This window comes from Rhea pennata, chromosome 5 (assembly GCF_028389875.1).
Source record: "Rhea pennata isolate bPtePen1 chromosome 5, bPtePen1.pri, whole genome shotgun sequence".
NCBI classification, from domain to species: domain Eukaryota; kingdom Metazoa; phylum Chordata; class Aves; order Rheiformes; family Rheidae; genus Rhea; species Rhea pennata.
Window position 1 is genome coordinate 24,725,230 of NC_084667.1, and position 16,947 is coordinate 24,742,176.

The following is a 16,947-nucleotide window of genomic DNA, read 5'->3' on the forward strand; positions in this document are numbered from 1 at the left end:
TGCAAAATATAAATTAAATGATCTTTTCATTTCATTTCTATCAAAAGTGTCTTTACATTTTATATTTTGGTGGATTTTTTGATTGGCATTTAGGTTTTGTTTTAGTGCTACTTACTGAGTGGATTGCAACACAATTGTGATACGAGATTTTTTTTTTGTCTTCCCTTCACAACCCTTCCATGACTAAAAAAGTGATGTTGTGATTCTGTAAGACTGTTTGAAGAAAGGTCTTTCAGGATGGATCGACACAGTCAAGGTCTTGATTGTAAGAGCTATTGATTTTTCTTCAGGTGCATATGTATTTTGTTAAGACGTTTGCTGGTACTGTAAGGTTTATTTCTGCAGAGCTGGCTTTTGCATTCAGGAGAGGATAGAACTGTACAGCTTCCATTTATTGTGTGCATTCAACTCCCACGATGACTGAATTAAAATAGTTGCACAGCTTCTTCACTTTGTCGCAATGAAAGGACGGGCTTCATAGGCTTTTAAAGTAAAGGGATGTGCGTTTTTGTCTGGGCCTTCAAAGTACATGTTTGAACATCTTGTAATCTCTTAGCTAGTAACTTAAAATTGTACTAATATGTACCCTTGTGCAAGGATGCTTTCAAAAATGTTATTATTGACGTGTTAGATACTCTTTCTAAAATGCTTTTTTCTTTTCAGAAGTTGATTTTATTTTTTAGCTTGTAGGAAAGATGAATAGTCTATGCTGGCTGATTTTACAGATGCATTTGATGATAGATTATGTGTATCTTGAGGAGAGGATTATAGGTTGATAAGTATGTATATGAATTTTTAAGGTCTCTGAAAGGTCCAAAAAGTCTTAATTCTAAACAAAGGTTTACTAGCCTTCTTGCAAAGAAGATGAGAACTACAATTGATTCTCCAGACAATTTATTGACTGCTAGCTTTGTGTTAGAAGAGCACCTCAGTGCTTCTTCAGAATCTGAAAGATTGCTGAATCAGGGCGTTAATCCATACTTTATGCAGTCCAGCTTATTTATAACCAATTCTGAAAGAAGCAGTTGTTACAGGCAAATCAAATCCATTTCTGTGTGATTTCTGATGTTTGGCTTATTCTATTCTAAATTTTGCAACTTTAATTAACAGGATATAACAATCCTGGAAAATCACAACTTTGCTGTTTTAAAGACTTGTGTTGGAGAAAATGCAGGGTTTTTCTGTTTTATGAACTACACATGTAGTGCACAGTACTGTCTTGCAGTAGAGAGCCATCTTTGAAGATGTGGATGCAAAAAGATACTACTGTTGAAATGTAAATGATGAGTATACAGTTAGCTACACCTGCACTTCTAGGAGTAACAAACTACTTTATTTCTTATGTTGAATTAATAAGAATTAAATATACTTCATATTGCAGTGCGTGGTTTTCGTAACTGGTGCATCTTGTTGTCAGATGATTTCTTCCATGACTCAAAAGTTTATGCTGCTGCTGCGTGTAAGTGCCACCTCAACCATTTCTAAGTAATCATTTATCGTAAGTGTCACGTGAATAATAAGAGTGCACGGGCACCTAGGGCACTTGGGGCAGGCGGCAGGCTCTGGGGAAGTGGGAGCGGGCTTCGGCTGCCGGGGGCTGGTGGCTGGTCCCGCTGGCGGAGGCTCGGAGGCGAGGGGAGCCCCTTCCCTTACTCCTCACCATGGAAAGAGAAGTCTGGCAGGAAGACGGGTCCTTCCTCGGAAGTGGAGGAGGCCATGAGGGTAGGTGGAGAGAGGGCACGGTTTCCTCACGTGGAACGACGGTCCCTGAAGGGACCTTTGCTTCCAAAGGGCAAAAATTCAACAGCACTCGTGAGAGTACTGAATTAGTTTGGTGTTGAAGGCAATGTATGTTGAGAACAGATAAAGGATATAGAGAGAAATGGGAGAAAAGGATTGCCTTGCTTCAGGGGGTGCAGGAGAGGCTGTCAGCAGAACGGGGTTGGCTCCGTTCCATCTGACTGAGGGTTTTGAGGTGTTTTTTGTGTGTGTGTGTGTGTGTGTGTAATTTGCACTTCTTTTGAAAAGCCACGTGATGCTGATTGGTCCAACTCATACAATTGCATTTAACATGAGATTTCAGAGTTTGATATTAAACTTGCCTGTGGAGCTACAGTGTTAATTGACTCTTCGTTAAAGTTTCTAGTAATACATGTTCTTTCTCCTCCTTTCAAATTTGATCTTTTTTTTTTTTTTCCTTCTGGTAAAAATTACAGTGCATTTTGTGACTTTTCCTAACAGAGCACAAATAAAATGTATTACAAAAGTGTACGAGTAGGTTTGAAGCTGAAAGAGGTATCTAGGGGCAGCTGCCATGATACGTACATATTCATAAGCAATTCCCCAGTTTAGAATTCATGCGACTTTTTTTTCTTAGCTTTAATACACAATCAGAAATGGAGTATGGTTTTCACTTGACTGTTATAACTGAGAAATACCATATAGCTTTGCCTATTTGCTCCTTTTTCCTTTGTGGGTTGATACTTTATTGAATTTTAGTATCTGTCCAATTAAAAAGGCAGATAAAAATAAAGCAAGATATTAGTGCAAGTGCTATCCAAGCTAAAAGATTATGGTTTCCATTAGGAGGGAATTTCAAGAATTATGACAGTCATTAAACTACACAGCCATTGTAAGCTGCTGTAAAGTTATAAGTGTGTCTGAATTTTCGAAGTACACTTATTTAAAATTTGTAAATGCTTTATCAGGGAAAAAATTAAGCAGCAAGTTGATTTGATTGATTTGTTAGCTGAAATATTTTCAAGAAAAAGGTGGATTGTCTATGACTCTGGACCTCTTATTTGTGAATGATCTTCAGGCTTTATTTAGTGCTGAAGTCCAACTAAGCATAGACCTAGAGGAATCACTGGATCCTTCTGTTCAAACAGTGCTGCCTTGCAGCTGCACCAGGACAAATCTTGTAGATTTTCTTTTTTGAGATTTGCTTTATTAAAGTGTACAGCTATAGAACTCTTAAGTAAAAATAGATCCATTTAACTGGAAGAGGCCTTTTTATCTTAGAATTATTTTGGGGGTTTTGTTTCTTAACATGGTAGAATATAGACTGTCTTACTAATTCACTGAACTGTAATTTAATAAGTAATCATTGTAACTATACATGTGCAGCTTGTTTTTCAGATGTTGTGTGATGTGGTATGTGGAGTCTTTTTATTTGCAACAGTGCACATCTGATATCAAGTGATAATGTCATTATATCCCTACTTCCAACGTGACACTAATTCTGTAATGTTTACCAGTATAACGCATTTGTTCACTAAGTGAGGCATTGCAGTTGGCATTACTGTCCTATAAATAATCGTTTATTTTTACAGATAGATTCAAATGTTGATGTTATCAGACGGTGATGGCTGTTTATTTACATTCAGTTAAAATGTAAACTAGATAAAACCAGCATACTATTAGTAAGAAACAAGACAACAAAATTCAAAGTTTGATCTGACAATCAAAATCAGAGAGGTTAATAGAAGAAATCGTTTTACTGCAGTGCGATTTGGTTGGTACATGTACTGAAACAGGCAAAATGCTCTGTAGTATGAACTGCCTATATTTCTTTTTCCTCAAGAGCTATTAGAATTTACCAGTACAACCTTTTGTCTAAGCAGCAAGTGAAAAATAGGCATCACTTTATTATGTACAGCATTATTTTATCATTGTATTAGATAAAGGTATCTGTCCTCTGACTGTACGTAGGAAGTAGCCTAAAGCACTTAGGCAGACTTTTAAAATATCTTGAATAAACTTTTTTAAAAATTACATACACATGTGCATGTGTATGCACACACACACACACGAGTAACTAGGGTTGGATTTAGTGGCAGGCTAGGTGTTTGTTTTATTCCAGTAAGTATTTCATACAAACTTCAAAAACTGATCTGAACAGCACACTCACAACTTCATTGTTATAATTTACATTGTAGTTGTGAATATTTTTGGCAAGTATAGCAATGTTATATTTTGCATCTGTATTCAATTGCTGGCTGGATGAAATAGTGGAGTTTTATAAGGCCATCTGATATTGATTTAAATCCTTTTGGTAACAGAGAAACCTTCCCATGCCTAGGTAAGCTTCATTAATTACTTTATGGCTGAATTTTCTCTTATTTCTGGTGTGAAGCTACCTCTCTAGCTTCTGCCACCAGATCTTTTTGTAGGTTTATCTAAATATTTTTTTTCAAGTAGCTACATAGACTGCAATTTGTAAGCTACATGGTTTAATTTTTTTTTCCCTTGGAAGAAAATGGCTTTTTATTGGCATCTTCATAATAACATGTCTTTTCACATTGCAATTTTTTTTGTCACTGTTTTCTGTAAGTTTGTTCATTCCTTCTGAAAAGTGTATATAAAAGTGTAAATAAATGAAAAGCATAACTAAATAAAAGGTTTTTTTGAAGGCCTCGAGTACCTTCTACTAGTACTACAACCGAGTACTAGTAGAGATACTAGTGTCTGTTAGATAGCCCTGAAAGCACATGGCTACTGTGAGGGTAGCAGGTCCTTTGCTCACCCGCTTCTCTGAGGTACAGCGGATTCCTACCCATCTGGGCCAGGCACCAGTTTCTCTTCAGTCTGTATATAAAAGAAATTGATGCAGAGTTTCATTTGACCACCAGCTAGAGGATAAAGGTAGCTTCAGTTTACCGGTTAGTCATAATCCTCGTGGTGAATTCTGTAAATGATGTTTATTGAACACCAGTATATTGGTGACACTTTTCAAGATGAAAGTTGTCCGAGTCCAAAGGAAATTTTCTTCCTCTGTTTTAGTTATGAAACTTCTCTGCTGGATGGGAGAAATGGGACAGTGGGGCCTTGCAAGAAGAGTGGGTTTCATACCAGTGTTGAGCAGTGCTGTGTCTGAGCAGACTCTGATGAAGCAGATCATTTTTTTCGCTTGATGGAAAAGTGTTTTGCTTTCTTTCCACTTAAACACACCGAGTGAGGTTTTCGGTTTGGAGTTTTTTGATTTATTTTCGAATGCGTGATAGCAGCTGAATGAAACTATTGTTCCTTCAAAGCTCTTTGGATCTGCACACAGGCACTGTAGAAAAATGACAACTATTTTGGATCTTTCTTTTTATCTACTCAAATGCAGGCAAAGCCTCTAACCTGCAGGAAGTGATGGTATTGCAAATGTGCTTAGTGTGATCATAAAAAAGATGAACCGGTCTTGTTTAATTCTAAAAATACTTTAATAAAACTTAGCTTTCTCGACACAGATGGAAATGGGCAGATGGAAAAGAATTTGGTTCTTACAAGAGTTATTCATGCTTAAGCAAATGATATGCTTTAGGATAAGACAGGCAGACAAAAAAAAATCACTATGCTCTTGTCAGACATACAGAAACCGGGTGCAAGCAGAACTGGCAAGCATTTTCCTATAGTCCAGATTCTGCAGTAGGTTTATGTTGAGTTTGTAGCACAAGAGAAATGGTGGTATTTTACCTGCTTTGCTAGAGATATACCATATAGCTATTTGATCCTGAGATCTGATTTTTATCATCTTTCTTTGAGAGGAAGATTTGGAAGAAATTTCAGTGATAAGAACAGCAACAACCAGAACAGGCTGTGTCCAGCCAGGTCTATGTGATCAGGGTTTTAAAGGCGCATCTCGACCTAAATGGCACAGTATTTTTAAGGGATGTTTGCTATGTTGGAGTTGGAGCTCCAGCTCCATGTGAGAGTATGTGACAACTTCTCTGCAAAGAGAAAAATCTACCTTCCTGTAAAAATAGCCGATCTGTTTAAAGACAAGCTTATTATAAATAGCCAGCTCTTGGCCACCTAGTGGGCAGTGGCATCCAGCCATCGAGGCCGTCCAGTGTTTCACAGAAATCACAGCTATGGATATCTGCACTCTTGCAGCATCTGTGCAGCCTCCATTCAAATCATATAACAATAATATAGCTCAATTCTGGCTTTTCGGTGCTGAGGCTGGGTATTAAGACTAATGACTCCATATAAGCAAATACAGTTTTTAAGGTATAGTTCAGAGATCTCCAGAAGATGTTATATTAAAATTAATTTCCCCAAAGCCTGACTTATTTATTTATTTATAGTCTCTTGATACTATGGAAACCTGGCTGCTGGAATGGAGCTATATGAAAAACAATACTTGTGCTTGGTATTTTAGGGGAAAATTCTTTTAATTGGGGGGTGTTGCTATTATCCTGCAAAGTTACAAGTGAAAGAAACCACATAAGTTGTATTGAATGATGGGGAGTTAACTGACACGTTCCCGCTGGTGAATGCAGGACTGCAGCAGAACTAATCTAATGTTTGGAATCTTTCTGTTTCCGTTTTTCAGGAGGTGTAAGCATTTTAGGTTAAGTTTCTCCCGTTTTACAAGTAAGAGAAATACTGTTAATTTGGAGTTGCATGTGTGCACATTTTATTTATTTATTTATAGCCAAATTTCCTTTCTCTCTCTTTTTTTTTTTTTTTTTTTTTTTTATTCTGAGACTGGCAAATGTGTATGTGATTCTGAAAAGCAAAGTACACCTGCGAGTCATGTTTTATGAACCAGAGATCTGCCCAAAGGTTAACAGGAAGTTGCTTGATGTCTGGTGATCAAGCTTCATGAGCAATACTGTTACCCTCTCTCCTCCCCTGTTCCTTCTCCCCACACAAAATTCTATGTTTTTCTGAAGAAATACCTTCAGTTATCCAATACATGCAGTCTCAAACTATGCAAATGTATCTTTGCTGTCATCTCCAAATCTGAAAAAGCAAACAAGTGAAAACTTTAGAACTGGACATATATTCTAATCATTTGGTTTTCTTTGAAGGTTTTCCTGTTAACTATAATCTTTTAACCATACTGTTGAAGGAGTTCATAAACTGTTTTAGATGTTTCAGAGGGGTTAGATAAATCACTTCATGTTTGTATACAAAACAAGCTCCCCACTGCTTTTGTGTGGGTGCTAGTAACAGCAGAAACACTTGTGATTTGGGGAAAGACTGATTTTTTCAGTCTGTTCCTATAGTAAAAGCTCTAAATTCATTTAATTATCATTTCTTTTGCATTTAATTTCTAGTATGTGTCCTCAATAGAAGGGTGGCCATGGGTTCAGCTTTAATCCATTAATTTAATTAAAAAGCAGGAAGAGGTTTCCTTCTCTATTCCTTTTCTCACCCTACTGTTGATATTAAAATATCACAAATTTCTGACCTACCTCTCCATCTAATTAGGATTCTTGCACATTTTAGGGTAGATATCAATAATATATGTCTCTATCATCTATAACGGACCGTGGAAGTGGACCAAAATGGGACGCACCAGGCAAAATAGTATGCCAAATGATCCAGTGAAAAGTTTCTTGCTGATTTTAGTGGATGAAAACATTCAGTGTTGGAGGTGAGCTAAGCTTTACCACAGTGAGCATGTGGTCATCCCTCTGTGAGCTCCTCCAAAGGTATTGTAGAATTACGGAGAAGAGTGAGAAATAAAGTATTGACAGAAGATAGCTTTTCCGAGAATAATCTCCTAGTTGTGTTGTGTTACATCCAAAGCATTTGTTAAAGCTTATAACTGTGAGACTCAGGAAATTTATCTAATAAAAAAATTGAAATATACTTTAAATCTATCAGAGTAGAAATAATATTTTATATCCTATTATAACACTGATATAAATCTTTCAGAGGCTCTTGTGCATAACAGTAGAGAAGAATAGTCCTTAATGCTTACTTCATTTTTACTTCGTATATATTAGCAGTAATTTGGGTCCAGGATTTCTAGTTCCCTTCACCTGGTGCTATTTAAGTGTTCACTTGTTAAAAAATCATTGCTGCCTCATAGCAGGAGTTTTGCCTGTCTGTTTCCAAAGTAGTAGGAGCACCTGGATAGTTTTCATGGCAGGTAGCAATTTTCTTCCTTTGAGGTGCTGAATGTAGTTGGACGTGAAGATGTCTCTGAAGGCTTTGCTGACTCAAAGCACTGAAAATTGTCCTAGTGAATAGATAAAAGGCTTAATGGAATATTTCAAGACCTTCTAATATGGTAGCATTAAGTCACTAAATGTATATTTATCTGCTGGTAAAGAGAACATAAAAAACATGTATGTTTGTAAAGAGGGAGTCATGTAAGAGTTTTTTACAACTTGGAATAGCAAGCGTTGATTTTGGACAAATATCGTAGTTTAGTATCACTGGAATAAAGAAGAGATTTAAGAGAGAAACATGATTTTCCTGTACAGGATAAGTCATTGTAGAGATAAACTTCATCAGGAAATACCCATAATTTACCAGTTTACTGCTTGCTTAAAAAAAAAAAAAAAAAAAAAAAAAAAAAAAAAAAAAAAAGGAGGGAAGGCCATCTCATAAAGACTTGGACTTGACTTGCACTGATGATATGTGACAAAACTTTGTGGTCTTACGTATTTTTGATGTCAAGTACGTGTTAAGTATAGGTCAAGATATGTGTAAAGTTCATACACTGCACTCCCAAAAGCACATCTCTGAGGCAGAGTACGGAAGGCCTGAATTAACTGTGTTTTCTTTTGAAGAAACAAACTCTTCAGAATCAAAGAATCCTTATTTTAATTCACAAAATAAATCTCTCTAGTATTCTTAGTACAATCCTTACCTTTTAGAATTGTTTTTCTAACAGACTTCAAACAACCGTTCTTGCACTTAAAAGAGTCAACCTGTGGCTTGGCTTTTCAGTGCCGTAAAGCTTCATGTGAGGCAGTAGTCACTGCTGATAGATTTGTAAGTTAAGAGTGCATTTAGTGTATTATGACTCATTTTGACTAAACTAAAGAGTGAACTACTTTTAAATGACCAACCAAATGTTCTTTGTAGGCATTTTCGTAAAGGTTGTTGTTAGTGTTTTGTGTATGAATATTCTTTCTTGGATGGGCCTATTACAATGTTGGCTATTAGAAATAAGATATTGGTTGGTAACTGAATTTAAGATGTGTTGTATTTGTGAGTAAGTATTTGATTCCCATAATTCCCTGTTATTTTAAGCAATTATTTTAGAAGTCTTAACAGAAATCAAATATACAGTTAAAATATAAATATATTTTATATACATAAAATATACATTTATATAAATATATTTTATATCTGTATATGTCTGTTAAATATACAGATAAAACAGTTACTCTACGACGTTTGAAGTGATGTAGGCACCCGTGGCCCAAGAATCAAAGCACAGAGAGAACTTTCTCTTGAAAAGCCACAAGCTTTTCTTATAAAGGTGTTAGAGCCTTATGTTGAGGCAAGATGCTTATCTTTGACAAGTTTGAAGTCAAGGAAACAATCCTGCCTGATCGCCAGTAACGCAAACTGGGCTCCTGCTGCCGTTTTGAGAGCATGGAGTATGCATACAAAGTAGCTGGGATAACCTGCAGCGTTTTAGAGTTCTGTTAGGTAGAGTTCCCGCTTCCTATGCTAGCTATAATTGCCTTACCCTGGTGTTTGCCTTTCAGCTGGTTTGCTGGAAATGGGACCATGGGATTTAGTTTCCCATGATAGGGAGATCCTCTGACACCTAGGCATGATGGCTTGTATCCTCTATGGACCATTCAACTAGTTACTTTAATTAATCTAATTACTTTAAATCTTGTAATTTAGCTTTTTGGTTTTTGAAGAAGACTGAAACAAATAAAAGCTAGACTTACTTCGTATAGATTAGAATGTGTTAATGTTGACTGTCACTGGAATAGAAAGGGTATTTTGAAGGTTTTTTCCGTCTTTGAAAAGGTTGTGTAGTTGATAAGTTTTTGTGTTTAGCAGTAGAAAACACAAAGGGTATGAAACATAAAGAATGTTACCTGATACAATATGTTATATGGCTACAAAACTCATCAAAAGTATCTTTTGTAAACAGTTACACTGCCTGCTCTCTAACATTACAGAGAAGTTATGAATAAGTGAAATTCTCCCTTAATTTACATAGTAATCCATATTTAAGTGCTGGATTATTATTTAAACATCAGATTGCCTTCTCATTTATTTTTTAAAAACTGTTATTTTATGTAGTGATATATAGTCTGTTTTGCTGCTTTTAGTGTACGAATAAATTGATCCCGTTTTAAATGTCTCGTGTATTTCTCTAATGACCCTGTTATATAGCGGGGTGTAAAAGTTGTTTAATTATTGTTTTAGTAATGGTCTTAGAGGTCCAAAAATGATGCTGCTAGGCAATTATCAGCGCAGAGAGCACTCAACACAGTTACTCAAAGTAAATACCAGATCAGTGGTGGAATGACAATTTTTGGTAGATGCATGGTGCCGTTCTATGTATTGACTTTCAAAATGACATAGTTGTGCAAAGCCATATCTCTTCATTTATGGAACATAACTATATAGGACTAGGTGAAGGAAGGGGCTTGATTTGAGATGAACCCTTTCCCATCGGTGCTGCTTGCATAACTCAGTCAGCAAAACAGAATGAGAGGGTGGTTTGTTTAGTCAAATGTTATATGATCGAGTTTAAACTGAAATGAGTTTGGGCTCAACCAGTTGATCCACAAGCAGATGAAGGAAGCTTGTGCTATCGGTTGCCACGGTGGAGCTGTAGACGACCAGTGATGGGCGCTTCTAAGGGTAAGCAGGAACACCTTGAACGGCTACGGCTGTGTCGGCGATGGCCACGCTGATAAATGCACCACCCGCTCCTTTGGCCGATAACTAAAGTGTGTCTAGGAAGGTGTCTGAGGATAATTTGCATATGAAGTCGTGTTTCAGCATGGCTCTGCCTTGGAAAATGAAGATTGCAGAAGAAAAGCAGTAAGCTTTTAGGCTTGAAAGTCACTTCATAGGTTATTATAGTCTAACTTAGAACAGGCATGTAACTGCAGATGAACTACCCAGGCTGACAGAGGTTTATTTAAATTTCTGCTAATACGGTTTTATTGTGTTTTTTAATTTTTTGCTAAAATACAGAGCAGATGAATGTCAGAGTTAGTTTAGTTTGTTGCTTAATTTCTTAGATTATTATTTAACATGTAAAAATTAAGCTAATATGCAGGAGTGGCTTTGTTTAAAAATGTGGCCTATAACTTTAGGGAGAAGAATCTAGCCAGAGTATTTTTTTCCAAAATGATTAATATAGTCTGGATATTAAACACTTCGGCAACATCCTGGATGGGACTACTTTCCACACTTTTAATCCTAGATGGGACTGCTTTCCACACTTTTAACTTGATTTTTAAACAGGCATGTTGGGTTGTTATGCATCTTTTGGTGGTCTTTTCCAGTGCTACCAACTTTTAAAATCATAATTCTTGCATTTTTATACTCACAATGTCCATGATTTTTTAAAAAAATCCCAGATTTTTGTCATTACCGTGTAAGTATCATACTTAAATGTAAAACTTCTTATCTTTAAACAGTGATATAAATTTGTGAACTAAGTAGAAAATAAATACTTCTGTGTGTTTTTCAACTTTTTATTCAAATCTCATGATATCATTTTCTATTTAAATCTTGTTTTTTTGGTTGGGTTGTAGGAATATGCTTTAATATATGTTGTACATAGCTTATTGCACTGAAAAATGGCTCCATATTATCCTTTTCTTTTTTCAGACTGCCTTATTTGAGTCTGTCAGTCTTATTGGCTTACTTCTCATATCTGCTGGTTTCACAGCTGGAGAGCTTTAGATTGCAAAAGGTGTTTAACAGTTGTCTGGCATTTCTGTCCTCACACGGCCTGCATGGAAAACTACCAGTGTTGTGTTGGGTTTTGTTTTGGGATTTTTTTCCTTCTAACATTTAAGTTTCATCATTTTCCATAGATCAAAACACTCTTTTTGCCCCCTTCTGATTTGGATTTCCAGTCCATAGGGTTCTGAACAGAGCGAAGAAACTGCGTTCAACAAAATTCGCTATGTTTGCACAGCATCTTTTTTTATTGCTCTGTAATAATCTCCTTGGCTGAAGTGCCTCTTTTATTATCGTTATTGGTTAGTGGTTGTTCCCTCCTGTGCGTGCAGAGAACTGTCTTGCGACAAAGTTCGCTCTGGAGACTGCTCCATTGCAACTTAGACTTCAAACAAACAAACAAACGAACAGGTTGGGTCCTCTTGGCGCTGTTCTGTGCGAATGAGCAGGGTGTTGTGAAAGCCTGCCTTGCCTGGGGCTTGCTGTTACCGAAGGGCACCCAGCTGCCTCTCCCGCAGTGCAGTGGGTCCACCCTGAGGCTGATGCTGCAAACCGGAGCTGGGAGGAACGGGGTTCGAATGCCGACTCGAACTGTGCGGATATAGGGAAGGCTCCTGCCGATCTGTTCCTCTGTATCCTACCTTATAAAGCGAGAGTGCTACTGTTTTCCCCATCTTTGCAGTTATATTTATTTAGTTGGCAAGACCTATAGAGTTGAACCTTTTCTGATTATGAGTTTGCATGGATCGGCAGAAGGGGCTAAAACTTAAGTTAGGCTTAATAAACCTGTTACTAAAGGATTCTCTGGGTCTCTGCCAGCGGTATCCATTTCCAGCACAAGAAGAATTTGATTTTATTTGGTGCTTTTAGTATGTATAATCTGTAATTATGTGGTTTTGTAATATCTAGAAATGTCCCCCTTCCCTCTATTCATCTTCATAAAGTTAAACATGGAGAATTTTACTCTGTTTTTGAGTAATAGCCACCAAGTAGTGGATGAATTGCTATCAAAAAATGTAGAGAGAACAACAATAAGCATGCCATGTTAAATCGTTTTTTTGTCAGTCTTCTTGAAAAATGGAAAAGAGATTCAGAAAAAAAAACATAAATATAATCCAAAATGTAAGAAGTATAGAGAAAACAGAAGATTGGGAAAGAATGATTATTATATGTTTTCTCAACAGTATATCGAGACATTTTGATCCTCTGGTTTAATAGACTGTAATATGCTTTGTGACAAAGTGTAAAATTTCAAGATGTCAGTCTGAGGATCAGCTTCGTATTTTCAAATGATCAACTTGATAGAATGATCAACCTGTTAGAATTTTAGGATCCAAGTTGGGCATGGGTTAATAAAAAAGGTATACTTAGATCTAGAATTACACAAAAAAATGTAAAATGCTGTGTTTACTGAATCCATTGTGTCATGCAAAATTTTTATATCAACTTATTTCAAACAAGAATGAACATTGCAGAAGGGCTGATTGGGACTTTGCTTTTAACCCCTTTGTAACTTAACCAAACGTGAGCAGATTTCTGTGGAGGAGAGGGCTTTGTAACCACTCCTGTTATTCTGTGCCTCCCCAACAAAATGTTGCAGAACAGTGTGTTTTAGGTAACCTGTATGTAGAATTGGCTGCTGGCTTCTGAAAACACCGTGAAATTACCATTTATGTGATAAAATGGTTTTATTGTCCTACCAAAGTTCACAAATTGTGCTATTATTCTATTGTCTGAGGTGATAACTTCCAAACAGATAGGTGTCAGTAAATTATATGTGAAGATGGAATTACAGTTCCCGTTGTTAAATAGTAGGGCTGAATATGGATAAGCATTCTAGGAAAGTAATAGTGTCAAAAGGTAAGATAATATTCTCTATTTTTTCTACTTCTCTATTTTTTCTAGCAATTTGAGAAGATGAAGTGTGATTCTTTGTTTTCCCCTGTTCACTTCACTGCCAACGGCGATTTTGAATGGCAACCACAGTGGTTAATGCTGACAACTTTTCTCTATCCTTGTCTCTCTTATAGAAGTGAAAGATTTGCTGTAGCCCTATAATGTGGCACAGCAGGCTTTTTCTCAGATGAACTCAAAGCTGATGCTTCCTAGGCTCTTCATGGTTTCCAGATCATCAGAGGTCACTAATCCTGACTGCAAGCTGCACACCAGAAAAGATTGAGCTGCGGCAGCATTATTAAAATATTGATAGCATGTCACTGCCTTGAGTTCAGGGCAACTGTATTTCATTAAAGCCAGGACAAAAGGGGCATGAATAACTTTTTTTTTTTTTAAATATGGGGAAATGAATCCTGGGGAAAAAATTCGACTTTCCAAGAAAAACAGAAGACCTCAAATATGTCTATGTTGTTAACGTGCTGATCTGGTAATCAGCTCTATTTCATTTGAAAGCCTTCATCAAATACATGAGATTTCTACAAATGCCCAGACATCTTGCCAGATACCATGTACTGCTCTTCTCTGCTTAGAGTAGCAGAAAGTTGCCATCCAGCAGCTTTCCTCCTCTTGTTCCTTCTTTTTTCACCCTTTTACTGGAAGATGTACAATTTGGTGCTTAACAATTATTAGTTGTATGCACTGTGGGACAGCCAGGTACATATTGTTGGTAATGGCAACCTTGCGTGCCATATTCTGTGTCAGTTCACTAGACCTGCATGTTCTCGGACTTGTTTGTGAGGTTACAGAGGCTTCCTGCCTGGAGCAAACAATACCTGTTAAATACCTCTCTAATGAAAGCAGCATAATTATCAAATACTTGGACTCAAATTGCATCTGAAATAAAACAGCTGTGTTATAATGCTATGATCAAATTCTTTCACTGTTATATGACCTAGTAATTGAGCACTGGGAATCATGCATTTGCGACTCAGTCACTAAAATATATTAATTTTATCAGTGGTCTTTGGGGGAAGATTCTCTGAATGGATATTGGTTTTTACCCTTAATGGTGCCATTACTTAGTCTGAAAAGAACTGCATTCATGAGTTCTAAGAAGGCCAAGTTAGTGGTCTCTAGTGTACAGAAAAGTAATGAAGAATCTCGAAAGAAGTGAAACACTTCTATAGGAGAATTGGATTCACCAGAGACCAGCTGACTCTTCAATTTATTGAGAGACATAGACCAGCTCCTGAGAGCTGAAAATTGTCCTGGGTTGCTGCTCAAGGAGGTGTCTGCATGCGCTTTATGTAGATTAATTGCTCTACAGAGAGAGTAGTACAGCAGGTTGCCAACTAACAAGTGTGAGGGTGAAGAATTAATTCCATTTTTGCTAAGCAGAAGACTAATACCTTATTTTCTAAATTCTAATCAGTTAAAAAGAAAAAGCAATAAAACAACATTCTGAATTCAGCTAAGCAGTACTCCTCTTCAGCTGTTCAAGCACTTTGATTTGCTTGTGGAAGTGGAAACTTAGCATCCTTCTATCCATGTTTGCCTGCCTTGAAGACCTTTCAAAATAAAGGGCAAAAATGGCAGCATGGTTGAACTGGCTTTATACATTAGACATCTCAAAAAGTGGAAATGTGAACAAGGAAGGGAGAAAAGAGTTTAAATCCTGCAAAGCTGAAGTTGTAGTACAGATGACCAGAATAGATTTTGAGGAAGAACTAGCTAAAGGCATAAAAAAATATCACAGATTTTTCTTTCACATATACCAGAAATAGGAAGGTCTGCCAGAGGTCAGTGGACCAGAGAGGCAATGGAGCTGTAAAAGGGCACTTACAAAAGATAATGCCTTCGACAAAAACTTCAGTAAATTTTAAGCATTAGTGCTAACTATAGGGGAGCTTGGGGTATGCCTGCTGTCTCAGGATACTGAAGACAAAGATTGAGGATGTCTTTCTGCATTTGGCTTAGGCCAGTCACCGTCCAGGCTGCTGCTGAAGCAGAGGTCCTGGAGGCTAGCTTACCATACCTGTGTCCCAAGCTATGGGTTCCCACCTTCTCCCTTGAGTTAGTGCTGCCAGTCACAGGACTATGTGATAATCTTACTGGTCCAGCTAGAAAGTGAAAGAATTAGAAACTGTAGGGTAAGTGATCAGTTTAACCATCAAGAATCACCTAGAAAGTCAAAAGACTGCTAGTACTAGCACAAGAGTAGCAGTTTACTGATAGATCCATTTAAGCATAAGCCTACCTTGAGGAACAAAGTCTGATGATTTTGTTGTTCATAGAAAAGTTTCAAAACTAACTAACCAAATGGATAGTAACAAATCACTAGGACAAGATGATACTCCAAGGGAAACTCGGATATGAAATTTTTGACCAGAAGTAATCTGTTTTTTATATTGGCCTTGATAGCAGAGGAATAGGAAGTAGCAAATGTATCACTGGTCTTAGAGCTGAAGAAATGACCCTGGCAACTAAACTAGAGAGCTTGTTTCCAGCTTTGGAGAGCTGATACTACCACGGCAAAGAGTCAGATCCCAGAAAATGTGGTAATAAGATGCTTCTCAAAGTAGTATTTATAAAAGAGATCATGTTTTTGAAGGAGTCAGTGGTTATATGGATAATAGCATTGACTCTATCAGCTTTGATCTGGATTTTCAGAAAAAGAGATTCCTCTAGAAAACAAACTATCATGTAATAAGAGAAAATGATTTCTCATGCGTTAACTTAAAAGATAAGAAATATAGAGTAGAAATAAATAGTTTTGAAAACAGAAGCAACAGGGGTGCAGTGTTACAGGACTACATGCTGTGAACTGTCCTGTTAAATTTGTACATAAATGATCTTAATACCTTAATCCTAGATGATATTCAAGCAAAATAAAGCATTCAGAACTTACTCAAGTATGTTACAGAATTATCAAGCATTGTTACAGAACTTTATAAAATACTAAATTGTAGAAAGATTTGCTACATGGTGTCTAGTTTAGTTTTTCATTGAGACCACTGGCAAACTACTTTAAAAATAAAGAATTTGGCACACTTGTGAATCACTAGCTGTTTGACAGCTCTTTCACTTCTAGTAGCTCAGAACATCATACTTTCTCACATGCCGTGTGCTATGTGCCTTTCCATGTTGACTTTGATGGCCAGAAACACGAAAGACAGAGTGGATTTGATTGTCCTTCAGTTCTCATCAGAAGCCACACCCGGAGTAGATCTGACTACATTCAAAATGTTGTGAAGAAGCCTGTCTTATTCTCCCTTTCTTCCTCTTTTTCAGACCGTTAACTAAACCTAGGTGAACTGGTGATTCCATCTTCACGTGCTATTTTTACTGATCATCAACAGAAACAGCATGCTGAGCGTTTCTGGCTTCAGCCTAAAGGGTAGGAAGATTTCAGGCCCCAATTGCAGC

At 37.0% G+C, this 16,947-nt stretch overlaps 1 protein-coding gene across 2 annotated transcripts in view; it reads left to right on the plus strand.

Annotated features, from left to right (window-relative positions):
* SHANK2 (SH3 and multiple ankyrin repeat domains 2) overlaps window positions 1-16,947 on the plus strand; it is a 306,101-nt gene that overhangs the window by 179,526 nt on the left and 109,628 nt on the right. The gene's annotated exons all lie outside the window — the stretch shown is intronic.